The sequence below is a fragment of the Falco peregrinus genome, chromosome 4 (assembly GCF_023634155.1).
Source record: "Falco peregrinus isolate bFalPer1 chromosome 4, bFalPer1.pri, whole genome shotgun sequence".
In the NCBI taxonomy this organism is placed as follows: Eukaryota; Metazoa; Chordata; class Aves; order Falconiformes; family Falconidae; genus Falco; species Falco peregrinus.
In genome coordinates, this window is record NC_073724.1 from 25,373,276 (window position 1) to 25,392,024 (window position 18,749).

Genomic DNA, 18,749 nt, shown 5'->3' on the forward strand with positions numbered 1-18,749 from the left:
GACCGACCCCCACCTGCCCGAAACCTCCTGTCAGGTAGCTGTAGAGACAGATAAGGTCTCCCCTGAGCCTCCTCCTCTCCAGGCTAAACAACCCCAGTTCCCTCAGCTGCTCCTCAGAAGACTTGTGCTCCAGACCCTTCCCCAGCCCCGTTGCCCGTCTCTGGACACACTCCAGCACCTCAGTGTCCCTCTTGCAGTGAGGGGCCCAACTCTGAACACAGCATTGGAGGTGCAGCCTCACCAGTGCTGAGTACAGGGGGACGATCACACCCCTGGTCCTGCTGGCCACACTGTTTGTGGTACAAGCCAGGATGCTGTTGGCCTTCTGGGCCACCTGGGCACACTGCTGGCTCATGTTCAGCCGGCGCCAGCCAGCACCCCCAGGGCCTTTCCCACCAGGCACTTCCCCGCCGCTCTGCCCCAGGCCTGTAGCGTTGTGTGGGGCTGGTGTGACCCAAGTGCAGGACCCGGCACTTCTCCTTGTGGAACCTCATACGATTGGCCTTTGCCCATCAATCCAGCCTGTCCAGATCCCTCTGCAGAGCCTTCCTGCCTGCCCTCCAGCAGATCAGCACTCCAGCCCAACCTGGTGTCATGTACAAACTTACTGAGGGTGCACTTGATTCCCTCATCCAGATTGCTGACAAAGATATTAAAGAGAACTGGCCTCAGTACTGCACCCTGGGGAACACCACTTGTGACTGGCTGCCAGATGGATGTAACTCCATTCACAACCACTCTTTGGGCTCAGCCACCCAGCCAGGTTTTTACCCAGCAAACAGTACACCCTCCAAGCCATGAGCAACCAGTTTCCCCAGGAGAATGCTGTGGGAAACAGCATCAAAAGCTTTACTGAAGTCTTGGTAGACAACATCCACAGCCTTTCCCTCATCCACTAAGCAGGTCACCTTGTCACAGAAGGAAATCAGCTTCTTTAGATGGACTTTCAATCTACACAGCAGTGTTTCTTTCACCTGCACTGTCACAAACACATGGCATCTGCTTCTAAATGTAACCCTGAACAATGAACTAATTGAGCAAGAGAAACAGAAAGGTTTCTATAAGGGTAATTTGAGATTGAAACCTTGTAAAGAAAGAGAAAGGCACAAACAGGTTCTAGGCAGACTACAGTTCATGCCTACTCTAGCATCATGTACGTTTGCTTTGACAGAATTGCCAGTCAATTACCTAACGGTGAAGATGATCATGCAGGGGAAAATATTCTGTGAAGCAGCTTTCAGTGGTACCACCTCAACTCATTTGTCTCCTACAAGAGAGAAGACAGACCAGAGCTGGTGTGGAACAGCTCCTTCCATCGGATGCTCTGTGGAAATAGAAAACTCATCTGACTTGTATTGAGATAGACCTTAACTGCTGTCTGTCATTCAGGATAATTTTCTAAGGCTGCTAAAAACATATTTCTGTTCTTTTCCTTTCCTCCCCGCCTCTCTGCATGTGCATATAACATTGCTCAGCCGTTTAAATGTTCTCCAGGCAGAGGTGAGAGGTTTTTTGGCTCAGATCTGAGAAAGGATGTTTGAAAATACAGAGGAAACATGACTGAAAAGAAAACGCAACCCAACATCGCTGTGACACAATAAAATCATCCCAGGGAGGCAGCTTTTAGCTCATGATGTCAGCTACAGAACATTTGCAGCTGGAATTGTTGCTGGAAGCTTAATTTCTCCTGTGAAATGGTAGGACTTTATATATTTTTCTAAAATGAGCAGAAGTGTGTCAGGAATATGCCACTCCAACGCCATTTTTTTCTGCATTAGACTGCAATATCCTTAATTTTGGCCAAATGAGTCCTAAGAATGTAATGATATAAAGGCATCTCAGCTGTCCTCTATACAGTGTTGAATGATTTTGCTAAAACTTTATTTTCAGCACTTGAAAAAATAAGGATGCTATTTGCCAGGAGAGCAAGAACTTCTAGGATGTCTACATTCTCAATTCTTTCATGATCAGGACAGGTCATTCCCTTCCCATAGAAACTATTCATACACACTATTTCTTAACAAATGAACAGCTTTCCTCACCATCAGTTCTAGCAACAAAGTGAAAAAAACTACGTAGTCAGAAAGTGTAGACTTGCATTAGCTGTGTGCCATATGAGTGCTTGTATTAGCAGACAAGCAACAAGCTATCTCATGCCTTTCTAATTGGGCTAATGCCAGTATCAGTGTTAGAGAAGACACAGATCTGCTGTTTTCAGCCTTGAGCCGAGGGTAGTTCTGTTCAGGGAGAAACCAACTTTCAGCCGCTTTCCCACCCCTGCTATTAAAGTCTCTTTGTGCACCCCTGCCGCTTAAGTATTTTAACAGCTATCGAGCTCTAGCTAGAAAATATTCAGTTGTCCCCATCATGCTGAATTGTTTTGCATATTTCCAATTTTTAGTTCTTTTCTAGGCTTTTGACAGAAGGTGATTTAATTTTATAATGTGATACCAAGTTTAAATGATAAGTGATAAGTATAGCCTGATAAACACAACATACTGATATTTAATGTATTCATCTCCACCCTGCAAGTCTAAAAACAATGATCAGTGATTAGAAAATAAACTTAGCATTATCTTATTTATGGAACATAGATAATTAATCTGTTTTAAAGTGAATAATTGCAGTAATCAACGGAAATAATAGAAGAAGTGCATAGTAAATAGGTCAGATGATGTAAAATTTTAAACATTTATTCCCAGATGTCTTTCAAACAATTTCTGTCTCACAGGTTGTATGGCATTTTCTTGTTGGGTTCTATTTTCTGCATGTTTCTGTCCAGAATTCAGACACAGGTTTATGATAACCTCTATAGGCAATTACCTTCTGTTGCTAATAGAGATAATGGTCAGTTTGCAAGGTTTTCTTTCCTTATTGCCTTGCAGTATAGGAATGGCTATAAAAATAAAAAGTGACAGGTTGTGAGATTCTTTATGAAAGTGGCTGATTCTTCTACTCTGCATCTTCAAACAAAATGATGACATAATGTGGTTGTTTTGCTTGTTGCCATAAAATTAATTCACCTTCAATTTGGCCACAGTAGGAATCTAGAAGCTGTAAAATGAACTGCCATATGTGCCACAAGCCACTGCCAGGCATCGATGCCAGTCTGGTGAGTACATAAGATTACTTTGAGACACTTGCACACTGAAACATATTTGCTAACTCTTCAGACAGGCTTTCTGTGGACCTCTGTTTCAAACAAACAAAAAAAAGCCAGAAAAATGAGAGATTTCCCTGAAGGGGACACATCCAAGAAAGGAAAACAGCATTTGCTAGTACTGGCTGATCTTAACTCAGCCAAGGAATTTGAAACATGCCAAGTGATACTGGCCAACTTTGTTTTTAAACTCATAAGCCTTGAAAAATGACAAAAACAGAATTTAATCTGCATATTGGTAACCTTTAGGTTAAGTCAATTATCTGGACTGAATCTTTGGAAGTTGCTAGAGGGTATCACATGCCTGTGTCTATTTGTAAGAGCTTTCTTTTTTCATTCTTCAAGATGTCCTACAAATTATTATTTGAGTTTTGTGGATTTTGCTGGCATAAGCCTCAGTTAGTGTGACTGCTCCTATACTTTGCTACTGACTTTTACATCTGTTTCATCTGTTCCCAAAGTTTTCACAATTTTTCAAGCTTACCTACAGCATATAATGAGGCAAAGGTGCAGAGATCCTCAAATTAGCATCAACCCAAGCTAGTATTTCCACAAGGCACTGTCTTCTGGTCAAGAAGCAGAGCTTGTTAGCATAGACCCAGAGCTAATGCATGGCAGCATTTGCTTTGGGATTTAAGGTAGCTCAGACCACAATAAATCAAAAACAAAAAGGATGCCAAGCACCAATAAGCCACAGTAGCTGTCAATAAAATCCAGACTTCGAGTGAGCATGATTTACCTTTTCAGTACCTTTGTTCATCTCAGTAACATCTGCCGAGTGCCATGGAGAATGCTATGCCAGGCAACCGGTGGGGGTACACACTGCCTTAATGGTGCCAATAATCATAACCCAGGGCACCAGAAATTTGTGTTTCCATTTTCTGATATGGTTTGTTTTGCTGTTTTCATGTTTTACATATCTATTTATGGGGACAAGTGTACTAAAACCTAATGTAATAAACTCAGGACTTAAAATAAACCATCTGTGGGAATGATAGGTAGCTAGAAAAAAAATTGCTGTGTATTAGCATTTGTCTTACATATGCAGCCACTAACCTTATTAATACACACAGTAACCCTGGTGATGTAACAACCTGGTTTTTTCTTTGTTTGTTACAAAACCTTATTTTCAAAGGCGTTTGTAAACACTTATTCAATTATTTGTAAGCACTAAAAACCAGAGGCTGTCTGCTCTGAAGGCCAGAGCAGGAAGATATTTTCAGTGGATGCAATTGCAACAAACACCTCAATAACACCAACATAAAAGCAAATAAAAGTGGCAACTTAATTGAAGTCTTGCAACACAAAGAAGCATACAGTGTAACTTGTTTTTCTCAAAGACCAGATTTGTCCCTCTTCAGAAATTCATACTGAGGTAGCTTCAGCAAACTTCCCCACAACATGCATGCACGCGCACACACACCCACACACCCCACCATCCCGTCTCTTTACATCAGGAAGAATTGAAATCTTGTTAACCTGTGCTAAACATGGCCTGTTGCAACTGAAGGGAGGGTTTTACAGGGACAAATGCCATCTCTAGAGAGTGCTCTCCCGTGGCTGGTTAAGTCCCAGGTTAATACATATAAATAATGCTTTTGGATTTATGTAATAGGCAACTATAACACATGAATGGCTTTAATGTGCCAAGCTGGAAAACCAGCATTTTTTAAACAAAAAATACTTTCCTTGCCACTGCAACTGTGAAGGCTTAGCAAGGCTTATGTGATCTCTGTAGCAGATCCATAACACAGAAGACCTGTTACTGGGCCCATGGAAAATGATGGCTAGTTTCTATGTCTGTTAATAAAGGTGTCACGTATCACTTGTTGGGCAAACCAGGGAACACAGTAAATAAATCCCTGATATATTTGCTTAAATATATGCTATGTTTGAAATGTCAAGCAAGTAAATTTGACTCAAAATTCAGCCATCCTCACCCCAAATTGGTGTCACCACAATCTCACATGGGAGATGAAAGCTGGAGATATGTTCTTTAGTTCTTACAGCTTTTACCAGCTGTTTTTTGGCAAATATTGAGCATTCTCAAATCCATTGAACTCAAATCTATTCAACTCAACTAAAAACTGCCTTGATTGCCAGGTTAAGGGTCATATATGAAATATTGCCTATGGCAACCTTAAAGGCTGACAGTGTTACAAAGCAAAGGCACCAGATGGATAACCCTGGCTATATCCAGCCTTAGAAGACAATTCTGCCGGCCACTGGCCTCTTTCCATTCCCCATACTCCAAGAGGTAATCAGGTGTGTTGAGGAAATAATCTGTATCCTGCTTACTTTTCCCACTGGTAACATTAATGAGCTGTAACCATAACTTAAATTTACCATAGGTTGTGCTATCTGAGACTCCTAAGTATGTATTCCTAAGTAGCTTGGAACAGATACATCAGCAACTGACCCTTGTTATGTTATTCATTTCTTGTTTGGAAATGTAGTGCTTTGGCAGCCCAATGTGGGTTTTGTTGTCTATTATTACCCTCAGGTGTCTATTCTCCCCGTATTCCATCTCGAGTTTAGACAGCCATAATAACCAGCAGACCAGATGGCGTTCTTCTGTTTGCCACTCCCAGTTTCTTAGTCCCCAGAGGACCAAAAAATTAGTCCTCCTTGTGTAAAACTAAAAGCAAGAGCTAACAGACCAGATGATATACTTTTACTGATGGTGGTACTGTTCAGTTGTGATTCCTGAGATATACTTTGCAATATTTTTTTATGAGAAGAAGTAGGATGCCTAACCAGAAAAGCCACTTGGCTGTTCTCATATGATATTAGGACTAGGACCTCTTTGGTGTGTTTCTTCTTTTGTCACCAGCAAGCAAGATAACAATAACAGAAATCATGAACCTCAACCTTGCTGGTTCTTTAATGTGGTGTTCCACTAAGTTCAATTACAATATTCTCCATGGTTGAATGTTTAGTTTATTGTCATATATCAGTCCCAAGCTAATTAGAGTCACAAATGAAAAGACTGAGTTATCAGAGACCACAGGTTCCAGCTGAATTTTTTTTTTTTTTTTTTTTTTTTTGTCAGGGATCACAAGATGGTGCTATTACACATGGCCATGAAGATCAATTCTCATCTTTTTTTAGCCATTCAAATTCTTCTTTACTGTAAAAAGAGATACTGCATTACATTAGTGTGCATTTGTGATTTTGTTTTTCTCAGATGGTCTTTTGTAACCACTTACCTCAGTTCCAGGTCTGGAATATAGTTTCTTAGGAAAATAAGTCTGCCAGAGTCTGTCTCACTGAGTCATTTGAAATGGAAGCAGGTATTTAAGGGTGCCAGGGGCACAGTCCTGTACAACTTTAATTCGGAGCATTCTAGTTCAAAACTTGTGAATGAAAAGGTCAATTTATTGCATATCTTTCTAATCATTGCAAGTGACCAATAATCTAAAATTAAAGCAATGAAACCATGCTGTACAAGGAAATAGATCTGCTATATAATCTGCATAGTGAATCTGGGTTTCATTTTACTACACTAGTTTAATAGCTTATTACAGCAATCCAGCTGGTGTTCCAGGAATAGATCACTTCGCTGCTATGAGTAGGATTTTTTTTGTTCTCACATTTATCAAATATTCTGGCCAGCTGGCAGTCTTTGCATACTTGGCTCTATACACCAGGCCCAATGAGTGCAAATAATCTATAAAACCTTGATGTGGGGAATTAGATGGGTTCTAAGAGGACATCTGTGGAAACATGGGTGAAAACCTTGCAGACTTAGGCAGGCACTTGCCAAAGGTGTGTCTGCTGCTTTTCCACATGGCTGCGTATTATGTAACAACACACAATAATGCACTTGCCTTTGGAGAGTCAGAGAAAATAAATTGAAAACACATAATTAAACTGCACAGGAATATGATTTTCCAATATGCAGGATACCATTCGAAACCTGCCTCTTAGTCAAGGGCCCATATGAAAACCAAATGAAAAAAAACAAAACAAAACATATTCTCCTATTTTTACCTTTTTAGTCAGGAGCAGAGTTGGGAACATCTTGTCAAATGTTCAACTGAAATTTAGGCATTCTGCTCTGCCAGCCCAGTAAATATCATCAACCTCTAAAGACTGTGATAAGCATGAGAAGTTTTGATATATAGAATAGAAAGACAGTTTTACCAGGATCTGTAGTATTAAAAAACAACCTAAAAAATATAACAAACACAGACCGGGCTACTAAAATAACAGAGGAAAAGAACAAAAATTTTGGCTTTCTTCTGCCCTTTGAATCTTTATTTAGGACATTGAGAGGTGAGGATTTTTTGCTAGGTGAAGAAAATTGTAAATACATTACTCTCAGAGTCCCAAGCAATGCTAAGAAGGCCTAAAGCACATAATCCAAATATGGGAGTGGTGCAGCTGGGTGAGATTCTGACTAAAAAGCAAAGCTTAGTAGGAGAGCTCCTGGGGCTCATGGTCTTGCTGAGTATTATTTGAAAGAAATCTTGTTCCTGGTGCTACAAGACTTCTCTAGGATGTGAACCAAATGGTGGGAAGGGAAAGAAGGGGAAACTATCCTCAAAAGTATGACCAAATTAAAGTGCTAGTGCTTAGACATTCAGGGCAGCTCAAATGGAACTAGATGTCTTTGGTTAGGGATCTGAATTTCTCTCTGGATTTCTCGTTTATGGCTAATTGAATTGCTCCATTGATTTTTATTGCCCAGACCTTTTCTTAATATGGCATGAACCTGGACACAAGTAGACCCCAAATGTGTCTTAGTCTGCAACTAAATCCCCCCCACCCCAGCATGTCCAAGCGTAATATTAAAAAGTACATGGCAAGAACTGAACAGGTGCTGCTACTAATTGAAGCTTAGGAGCAAGTGTAACATATGGATAGGGTAATTAGCAAGTTAAAACGTGCATGATAAAAAATGACAGCCAATAGAGAACGCATGGTATACGGTATATGGCACTGACTGCGCTCCCATAAAGGAAAGGCATGCAGCTCGGGCTGAGCAGCTAGACCCCACCGTGTGCCCTGTCAGTACCACCGTGTTTGTCACTCATGGCACTGCTCTGAATGAAAATAACCTGGGTAAAAGAACGGCAATAGTAAGGTAAATTGTGTTGCGAGGGAGTGTTACACATTATCTCATCTCCGGAAGAAATGGGTTTGGAAAGAGGCTCAGTAGCTGCTTTCTGTGGTCACTGAAGAATGAGCTGCCCTTGGCTTGGGAAGAGTTGACTGGGGTTCCCACAGGGCCAGGGAGACCTCAGGGCTGCTGGGAAGCAAAGGGACATACCCTGGAGGAAACCGCCGCATTTGTGAGCACCCTGCTTGCTTGAAAGCTATTTACAAACCTTGTTGTCTCAAAACAAGCAGAAGTAAAAAGTGAATTAACTTCTTGTCGTTTCCAAGAGCAGGCTCACGCTACCCAGTGTCAGTCCCTGAATTCACTGTCTATGCAGTTTAATTCAACAAAACCTTTTCAGATCAGGGAGCTCTGGGTTTGCTTACACCATGGGTCCACTGTTCAAGAAGAACATCCAAGTGCCTGAAGAGATGCTGCCTGAAAGCCTTCCCATCTTCGTTCCTCCCCACTGAGCTGCCTAACGTTCCGTGTCCTTGCACCGCAGCCAGGGTAGTTCGGTGCCTTTGCTGCCAGCCTCCCACGGCCTCAGCTCCCACCCTGTGCGGGGCATTTCACATGGTGTTGGTGAACCTCAGGGCAGCCTGCAGGTGTCCACAGAGCAGGAGCTCCCTCGGTGGCAGCCCGGAGCCTTTGTAGATTAATAATTCACACCGGATTTCAGGGGAGATGGCAGGGAGGAGGCTGAGGTATCTTTTGTTCCCTGTGAGCTCGGCTCTCTCCTGAGGAGCAAGATGTGTTGATATTTATCTCAGAATAAAATATATAGTCTCATTAATGGATGAGTAATAATTCTCGCTTTCAGCTTTACAGAAGTGCTTGTATCAGACTGGGTTATTTCAGATGTCTTGCAGGTTTTTTTTCCAACGATGTCAGATACTATCCATTGTATGAATTGCACTGTTTAATAAATCCAAAGTAGATACAAATACATTTTATTATTTCTTTTCTATCCTCCTGCATAGTGTAAGACAGAAAATGCACATAAAATTTGGCCTTCTTAAAAATCTAATCCAAAATTAATGACAGAATATAATTTTAGAATCAAGTTAATGGTGAAGATAAATGTAAAGCTGATATAGGAAAATTTAGGAGTATCTTTAGAAAATAAATGGTTTCTCATGTCCTTTTTTTGGCTTTTGTTTTTGTACTGTTTTTCTTTTAATGATGAATATCACAAATTATATTTAATTGTATTTCATTATATTATGTTATGTTACATTATATTTCCCCTTAGAGTTTCCACTTCAGAATAAAGAGTCTTCTAGTTTACATTGGGGCATAGGTTTCCTATATTTATGCAAATCTGGAATGGAAAATGGGAAAGCCGTTTTTAAAAATCATTCTTTTTTGATAGGCAATTTAATTTACAGAGTGCTACCAGACAGCTTAACAAATTTTAGCAGCAGCATCACTACTAATAACATACACTCATACCCCATACATTTTCCTCAGGAATTCTTTAAGGTCACGTTCAGCTCCATATATTTCCAACGGCAGAAGTAAATATTTGCCAGAAAAGGGAAAGAAAGAGTTTTAAAACTGTGGTATATAACCCACCAACATTCAGCTGAAATCTTATAGACCATCTTCCCTGCTGCTTGCTGTTCAGTTCAACTTATGAAGAAAAAAAAAAGACAAAATAAACACAAAACCAAAAATTAAATATTGATCCATGTGAAAAATTGCTTTAGCTCTGTCTGTGAAGAAAGAAGCAAGATTTTCTACCAGACAAAGGACAGGTCAATGCTGGGAATCAGCACAGGCTGCTCAGTCGAACTTTTAGTTGAAATAATTGTATCTGCAGGGGATTGGGTTTATCTACGAAAAACATGAGAATCTCTGAATTAAAGGTATACACCTTAGAAGAGAGGATAACTTTCAGCCTACCAGAGGCTGACACAAAAAATGCAAAGAGAAACCAGTGTGTCTTTTTAATTTTTCCTGCTTGTAATTTTTAAGCATAGTTGAATAAATTTACTTATTAATAATGCTTGTAAAACAGTATCATTCTGCAAAACTAGGTCAGACTGTAATTTAGTCTTTCTGTAGTCAAGATTATTCTGGCAGTGGTTTGCTTTTGGTTTCTTACTGAGACGTTATCAAACCCCATGCTATCAAGCATATCCCATTCTCATTAGATACGAGATAGATACTATTCGATCTGAATTGCCAAGAAGTTGGAGTGCTTTGATGTACCACGGCATGACAGAACTGACAACAAAAATTTAGTGTAAGCATGAAGGATAACAAAATTGTAAGGTATGAAAGAAGCACTCCCAAAAAATACCTCATAATATTGACAAACAACAAAAAAATCTCTTATTTTACAGTCTCTACCTTCTTTATATGCTGTGTAAAACTCAGGGATAATATGAAAGCATAAGTACTCTCTCAAAAAACAGGGACACCTGGTAGAGCTGTAAAGCTTTGATCCAGATCTAATCTTCTAAAGGCTAAAACCTTGAATGTGTCACTTTACAGACCTGGACTATCAACAACCAGACTTTTTCTTTTTTATTTCATTAGCTAAGAAAAATAAACAGAATGCATAGTCCCTGAACATTTTTAGCTAATTGTGCTTTCAGCATTAAAAGATTATCCTTCTTTGGCAAAACATTCACTTCCAAATAGTTCGAAGATTTCTATGGTCATACAAAAGACAAAAGAAGATGTCTTCTACAGTATACTGTGAAGATGCTGATAGGTCTGAAGTCCCTTAAAGATAGGTCAGTTAGAAAATCTGCTTATTATAAGACATGCACTGTTTATTAAGATATTACAGAAATACACAACTGAAGACAAGACATAATTTTTTAACTGTTTCTCCATCCTATGGCTTGTGCAACCCTTATTTCTTTAGTCTATTCATTGACATGGTAAAATTCACACACAGGACCAAATTTTTCTACTGTTTTCCCATGGTTTCAGCTGTGTTTCTTCCATTGACTTCTTAATGAGAGCTATCCTGAAAAAAATCCCAAATAGCTTCATGAAAATGCAGCCTGCTGTAGCTTCTCTCTCTGAGTGACGAGTGCTGTGATTGCAGAGGTGGGAGGTAAGAGACAGATAATAAGAAATTGCAACTTAAAGTATCTTGATGGCACATGAAAGATGAATTGAAAATGATTTAGTTTAGAAAGTGTTTACATGGCTTTTAAGGTGATTGATGAGATGACTTTGAACTAGGTTCTACCTAGCAGCGGTCACTGTGTTCTAACAGCAGAAGGCATGCAGAGTGAGTGTGTGTATCATGCACTGCAGCGCTATCTGTCCATCTATTTAAATATAACTGAACAGCTAAAGTTACCACATTGCTAGGATGCGAATACAGGTAACTGGAATTTTGGTGGTTTTTTTTTTTTTCTTTTTTTCCACAAGAAAAGTGACCTTGTTATAAATAGAATGTGCTGCAGCATGTAGGCATCAGTTTCAGGAGGACAGGGTAGATAAAAGGTAAGCACACATGGGGAAGATGAGAGGAAAGGAAAAATTGTGAGTGCAGGGGTGGGCATCAGACTCAACCCTGAATCCACAAGGGCCTAATGGAAGAGACAGTCATCCGAGGCATGGCAGACCAAGGTTCAAGTATTTGGTCTTTTGGTTCAAATAGGTTTGAACTTGGATTTCCCATGTTAGTTGGTTGTACTCAGTCAACCTCCCCCTGTATAAAGGACAGCCCGGGAATGGCAGGCCAAGCCAGGCAAACCTTTACGCCCGTGCTCTCGTCTGTGATGTGCAAGATCCTGGGGTGAGCTTTGGTCTCAGCCGATGACTCTGAGATGATATAAGAACCAGTCTCTCTGTCTTTCTTTTTTTTTTTTTTTTTGGTACGAAAAGCTTTTAGAGGTTGATCCCAGTGTGGGGTAGAATTTTATTTTTCTTTAATCTTGACAACTTTATCAGAGTGGGGAAAAGCTTTTCCATACAGTCTTATGTGCAAGTATTTAATTTGCCCTCAGGATATTAAGACCACATTGAAAACTGAACTGGAGATCAACACTCAGATATGTTTCAGTCCACTTTGAAATTAAGCTTAAACAGTCTGATGAATATTTAGCTGAGGATCACTAGGTTTATTAGAAATTATCCAAGACTATTCTTGATTTGAACAATGAATTTTTTATTGCTTTCCTTCTAGTCAATTCTCCTTTCAAAGCCTTGCAAATGATTTTTCTTTGTGGTTCTGCCATTTAGTGGTACAGGTTTACAGAAAGCAACACAGAAAAGAAAGGATCATGACTGGCATTTAAATGTCAGGGTGCACAGTCCGCACCTCCTGCCCATTTGGAACAGGGATGCTGATGGACACCACCCCTTCCCTGCCCTCAGCCTCATGGTGTTTTGGCAGCACCAGGGCTCACTCAGCACCACCCAGCCTCAGCCAGGGATACATTCATGAGTCCTGTATTTTAAACACACCTCATGAGACAGCTAACTCAACCTTCTGCTTAAAAGTAAGATCAATTATATTTTAATGACATTCTCAGGCAGCCTATTCGAATGCTCATCTCTATTTTTACAGCTGGAAGGTTTTCCTAATGTCTAATTAGGATGTCCCTTACCTCAGCTTAAACCCCTTACATTCTTTTCTAAAATGCCTTATCCCTTCCTATACATGTAGCCTGTCTCTCTTTCCCAAAACACTTCTCAAAATACCTCCTTTTTTTTTTTTCTTGTTTCTTTTTTTTTCTTTCTTTTTTTTTTCTTTTTTTCCCTTTTTTTTTTTTGCACATAGGTCATTTTTTCTGGACATGTCACAGTAGCATATATGACATCACAGGATGAATTTTTTTCCAAATTTAGTTAGCTGCTACTGAGAGAGGCAAATAAATGTGGCAAACCTTGATTGCTTACTGCTTCTTACCCAAAGTAGCTTTCTGGTCCTTTACCAACAAGCAAGTAAAGCAACAACCTGTATTAGGATGCCAGTCCAGAATTGATCCTCAGTGGTGAAGGCTGAGAAACACAGGTAAAAGAGTGTCCAGACTAAGAGAAGCAAGCAAAGTACAAGAAGTACAAGGGGTATAAATAAAATCTCCTCTCTTCTCCCCGCGCCCACCCCACCCCCCCCGAATATTTTGATGTGCAAGACTGTATAAACTGCTGATGGTATCCCAGCTTCATTGTTCAGAAACTAGAAGTTATCAATATATATTGAGGGTTTGGATGATTCTAGCACAAGAGATACCTTTGTATCTTTGCCATATCAAGTCCAGTCTGTATTTTGTGAATGTTAAACAACACAGGGGACTCTGATTTTGACAGAACAGTTTTTTCCCACCATCTTACTCATACGTTGATGTCTGTTCATTTAAATGAACCATAATTTGAAACTGGTTCATGTGACATTCTTCCACTTCAAATATGACTAGTATACAATGATGTTATCTTCCTAACATTTGTTGACTATTATGCTCCTGTTTAACCTATAATGGTTATTTAAAATATTGAGATTTCACACACAGGTGGAAAGGCCAGGGATGGAAGATGGAAATTCAGCTGCTGGGAAGGGACCACAGTAATTTCTTATACATCCTTTGAAAACAGTGATTGCAGCCATCGGTTTCAATGGGATTTAAATCTATCAGAAAGAGAAGTTTGTAAATATTTTTATTTGGGAATAAGACTTTTCCCACAGGAGGGGTATTTTTATTTGTTTGGTTATTTTGTTTTGGGATTATTTGTGTTTTAAACGCATGCCCTATCTTTAACTGAACAAAAGGAACAAACCCTTAGTGGTAGCTGTCCAGTAACGTCCTTGAAGCTGGAAGAGCTGCTAGGAAGCAGCTTGTGGAAAGCATTGCTTCTTTTTTATGTCTTATGGAATTTTCTAGCACACAGTCTGGCTCTTTTTGTTATCTGCCAGCAGATCTTTGAATGTATGACCCATACCAAAATCTACTTATAGGGTGAAAAACCTGAGTATCATTTTAAGCTGATTAAAAAAAGACAACAACCTAGTGCTTAGGGAGACAGAATGATGGTTTTAAGGGTTTTTCTTTTTTTAAAAAGGCTTTAATCATGCTTCACTTCAGCATCCAATAAGAAGGTGTAAGTGCAGGAATGAATATTTACAGAAAAAATAATGGAAAGATTTCTAGAATAATTCAAACACATTAGTTGTGATAATTAACCATTAAAGAAAAATACTAGTAACACCACAAACTAATAGTAATATAAATATTCATAATTTAAAGCCTTTTAAAACAGTATATTGTGCATAAGACTTATTTAAATCTAACCTCATTTTTTAAATCAGCGTATTCAGTCAAGCTTAAAAATGAATATGTATAAACTATTTATTAGATGCTGGATGTGCAGAATCAAGTAGCACATGTTCACTCTAGTGGAATGAGGTTTCTGTAGCAGTCCAGAAGGTCTCACTGAGAGGATAAGGTTTGCAGAAGTGATCTGAAGCATCTGTCCCTATCAAAAGCAAGAGCCCCATGGTGGTCCAAAAAATTTGTATAAACTGGGACTTTTCCAAGAAGCGGGTGTGGATCCAAGATAAAAAGAACTGTAGTCCCTACGTGCATCACTGTTACCCAGGTCTGACTTTGTGTCCTCATTCACAGGTTCCTGTGTCCCAACTGAAGGCTCACCCTGGAGCTCTGATACCCTGTCTGACATTCTGACGTCTGAGCAGAAAGGGGTAAGAAAGTGGCAGCGTAAGCATTTTGGGAGGGAGACATATGCCTGATTGTCCCAATGATGAGACCTGCCAGGTCAAAGCCTAAAACCCAGATACCTACACAATGCAGACAGAGCAGTGTCAAGGACGGTGTATGGCACCCTGACCTTCCTGCTTCGAGTAACACCCAACGAGCAGTGCCAGGAGAGCACCTCTGCTCTAGCAGTGTGGTTTTTCCTTCGTCTGTACTCATAACTTAAGCTTACCTGAGAAAGCCTCTACATGGGGGTCATCTAGCCCTATAGCTGAGGGTAACTTTCTGTCTGCTTCTTCATGCCTTTGCTATGCGAAGCATACCCAAAAGGGTCATATCATAGCCTTCTATATGCCATTTATCTTTTATATGTAATAGGAGTGATACTGTTTAGCAATTGATCACAGGGAAATATCGATTGTGGATTGCTAGGACATCAGGGGACCTTAATGCTGGTTATAAAATATATTCATTGTTAGCCCACTGATGGGTATTTAATTCTTTTAGTAAATCCACAGAAAACACAACCTGGAGATCCTTGTAGCTGAGACACGCTCAGAATTGTGAGGCAGTTTGGCCATCCATTTTCTCTAAAAATTAAGTCACATGAACATGTATCTGTGCAGATACAGGCCTAGACAGCTCTGAAAATGTAGGTGTTGGATTAAAGTATTACAGGAGTTACTGATCCCCCTGGTCTCATGCCCCATTGGAGTTTTATTGTGCCACGGCAGCAGAAATGTTTCATGGCGGTTGTTGTAGGGGATACAGCAGACAGTTATGCTGCGAGCTTTTCAGAGAGATTTAATGCACTATGTTTATAGGATGAAAAGAGAGGTCTCTACTGCAGGAAAAGCCCTGCAGTGATTAGTCATGTGGCTGTCCAGGAGAAACCCTTCCTGGCATCCACGGGGGCTGTGAGGTTCCCACCTTCACCTCGACAGGCAGCACTGTCTCAAGCTGGCTGTTGTCTCCCTCTCCCTGAGAAAAAAGCTGGCTCTGGCATGTTTCCTCTGGCTGAAGTGACACAGGAGCCAGCGAGCATTTCCCTCCCGATGCAGCGGTTTTGCCTTGCTGATGGCAGCTTTTCGGCCAGGGAGGAAGCTCCTGCAAGTGCCTTTAACACGTGGGGAGAGCTGGGGGAAGAGCCCCACTGGCGGTGCTTTGCGATCAGTGGAACAGTCTAGCAATATTGATCCTGGCTCTGCTCTTGAGCTTAATTTGGAGATTTTGAAGGCATAAAATGTCTTTCTGGTACACTAATCTGATTTCCTGTATATCACAGGGTATACGACTCCGTGCAATAAAACAATTCTGAACTAAGCACTTCCATTTAGCTGGAAGTATGGCAGGCAGGAGTTCCTTCTTGGCTAAATGAGTCATTTTTAAACAAGAAATCTGGGGCTGGATTGTCAGTGTAGCATCCCTCTTTTTTACAGTCCAAGCAGTTCCTCTCAAGCCCTATTTGTCTGGTTTTGCTCCAAAAGACACTGTATCTTGATCTTACACCAGCACCAAACTTTATTTCTGACTCTCAAGTTTTTACTGAAAAATTCTGCTGATCCCAGATTTAGCATGATGAGAAGAAATTGGTTTAGTCTAACAGTTGCAGCATATCAAATGTACTAACAACCCCAAATCATAACAATAAAGGATTAGCCTTTTAAAAACATACAAATGGATTTCTTGGTTTCATCTTTTTAAACCCAGAATGTCATTAACATCTACTGCACAAATAAGATGGATAAATTACTTCTCCCTTTTTTCTTCAATAAAATATTATGCTTCCATCCAGCAAGATGTGAGTGGGGTGGGGTGGGGGGTGTATGTGTGTATTTGGCTCTTTTTAAGATATTTAAAAAATATTCTCTTAGTCAGAGATGCTAAGCATTCCTGCTAGTAAAGTGAACATCAGTACCTTCTAAAAAAAAAATGTATCGGTAATATTTCATTGCTGTCTATGTGTTTGTTGCAAAATTTATTTTAAAAATACCATACAGCATATGCATAGGAAATGTGTATATTATTTAAATAAAAATTGCTTATTATAAAAATCTGATTTCAGATAACAAATGCTAGAACTTGCTTCATGTCATCACCGCTGAGACAGGAGAGAGCACTTTTAATTATCTCCTTGTGGAGAAATCAGTACATCCATCTGCTTTATGTGTATACAAATATTTCTTGTAATGTAGGCAACACCTCTGCACCAGGAAGCTTTACACAGGATTGTAGAAAGCAGCCTTAGAAGGGACTGCAAGAGGTCATGAAGGAGACGACTGTCGCAGGAGCAGCTGTCCGTAAATCCTGCCTGATGCTAGTGTGTCATCTGTTCCTCAGATCTCCAGTGATATATTTCTGGTCTTCAGGCACGATTTTCCTTTCCTTTCTGCAGAAGAAATGAAGGTGCTGCTCTGGGTATAGTAAAAAGGAAAATTTTTTTCTGAATTCATGAAAACCATTTAAAGCTATAAACTCAGTCAATGAGAACTTGCACCTGTATTAGCACTACAAGCACGTACATCTTGGCTCTTTTGGGTGAGTATGCTTTCTGGACTGACCTGAAAATCTTTCTTCTCCAGATTGTGGGTTGTGGTTCTGAACGATCTGTTCTTTCAGCTGTGGTTCAGCCTGTTCCCTGCATCTCAAGGACTGGGGAAGCAGAAGAGCCAGGGATGGGAGAGTTAAGAAGAAAGTGCATGGCTGATTGGGTCTCGTGTCTCCTTCCTAGCAGCTGTCATCTGCAAAGGTGGTAAAAATGATATCTTGTAGCTCGGGACTAAAGGCAATCTCCCAGATCTGGCACCACACCTTACCACAAAAAATAGGCTGGTTTTATGCCTGTCTTTGCTCCCAGAGATCTTTCCAGCTATCACTGGGGACAAAACTCCCTGAAACTGGTGGACCTAGCAATTGCACTGATAACAGCTCCAGCTGTCCAAGGAAGCAGTTAGATGATGGTCTGTTTAGTAAGGCATGAACAGATGTTAGACCATAAATTCCAAAGAGTCTGATTCATCAAACCCATGGTAGAATATTGCCTGGTGGCAATGATTGGTATGAGATATGAAGGAGGAAATGCTCAGCAAGGAGAGGTGGGATGATAGTGAAAACAAGTTATTCGGTCCTAAAAGACTGAGAGTGAAAATTTGTGGACTAAATGCTAGCTGGGGAACTGTAAACAAGGATATTCAAGCCAGAAAAAGTAATCCTTCAAGTGTGCTTTGACCAGCTTCTTGTGAAGGGGGGGTCCTGTCCCACCTAACTGAAAGGATCGTTGCCAGAAAGTAAGTTAAGCCTTTGCCTCTGCACTTTCAGCAGAAGCAGAGACTAGTTGGAGAAGGATTTTATCAATATATGTATCAGCCAGATATTTTCAAGCCCCACAGAGCTGTCACAGTACAGCCTTTCCCATGATTTAACTACATACACACAGACAAAGCATAATTTGCAGTGCTGTCATAAGGAGCATTTTTATGGCAATTACTTATAACATGTTCATCCATATGTATACCCACAGAACAAAATGTTCATAAACAATGGTTATTCATTTAGTATGTGCTAATCTACCATTGAATTAGCTACACATCAAAGGGTTGAAGTTCTTCTCAAAACCAGGATAATAGTGATATGTTATTCTCAGATGATCCCCAAATTTGGACATAGCTCTAACTTTCCAATTCTGCCATATGTTTTCTTTCTCATTCTTACTTTTTCTTTTTTTTTTTCTGTGGTGGTAAATTGCATAAAGAATCAAATTTCTCAGTCTGAAGCGTCTCCCAAAAGACTTGACTAATAT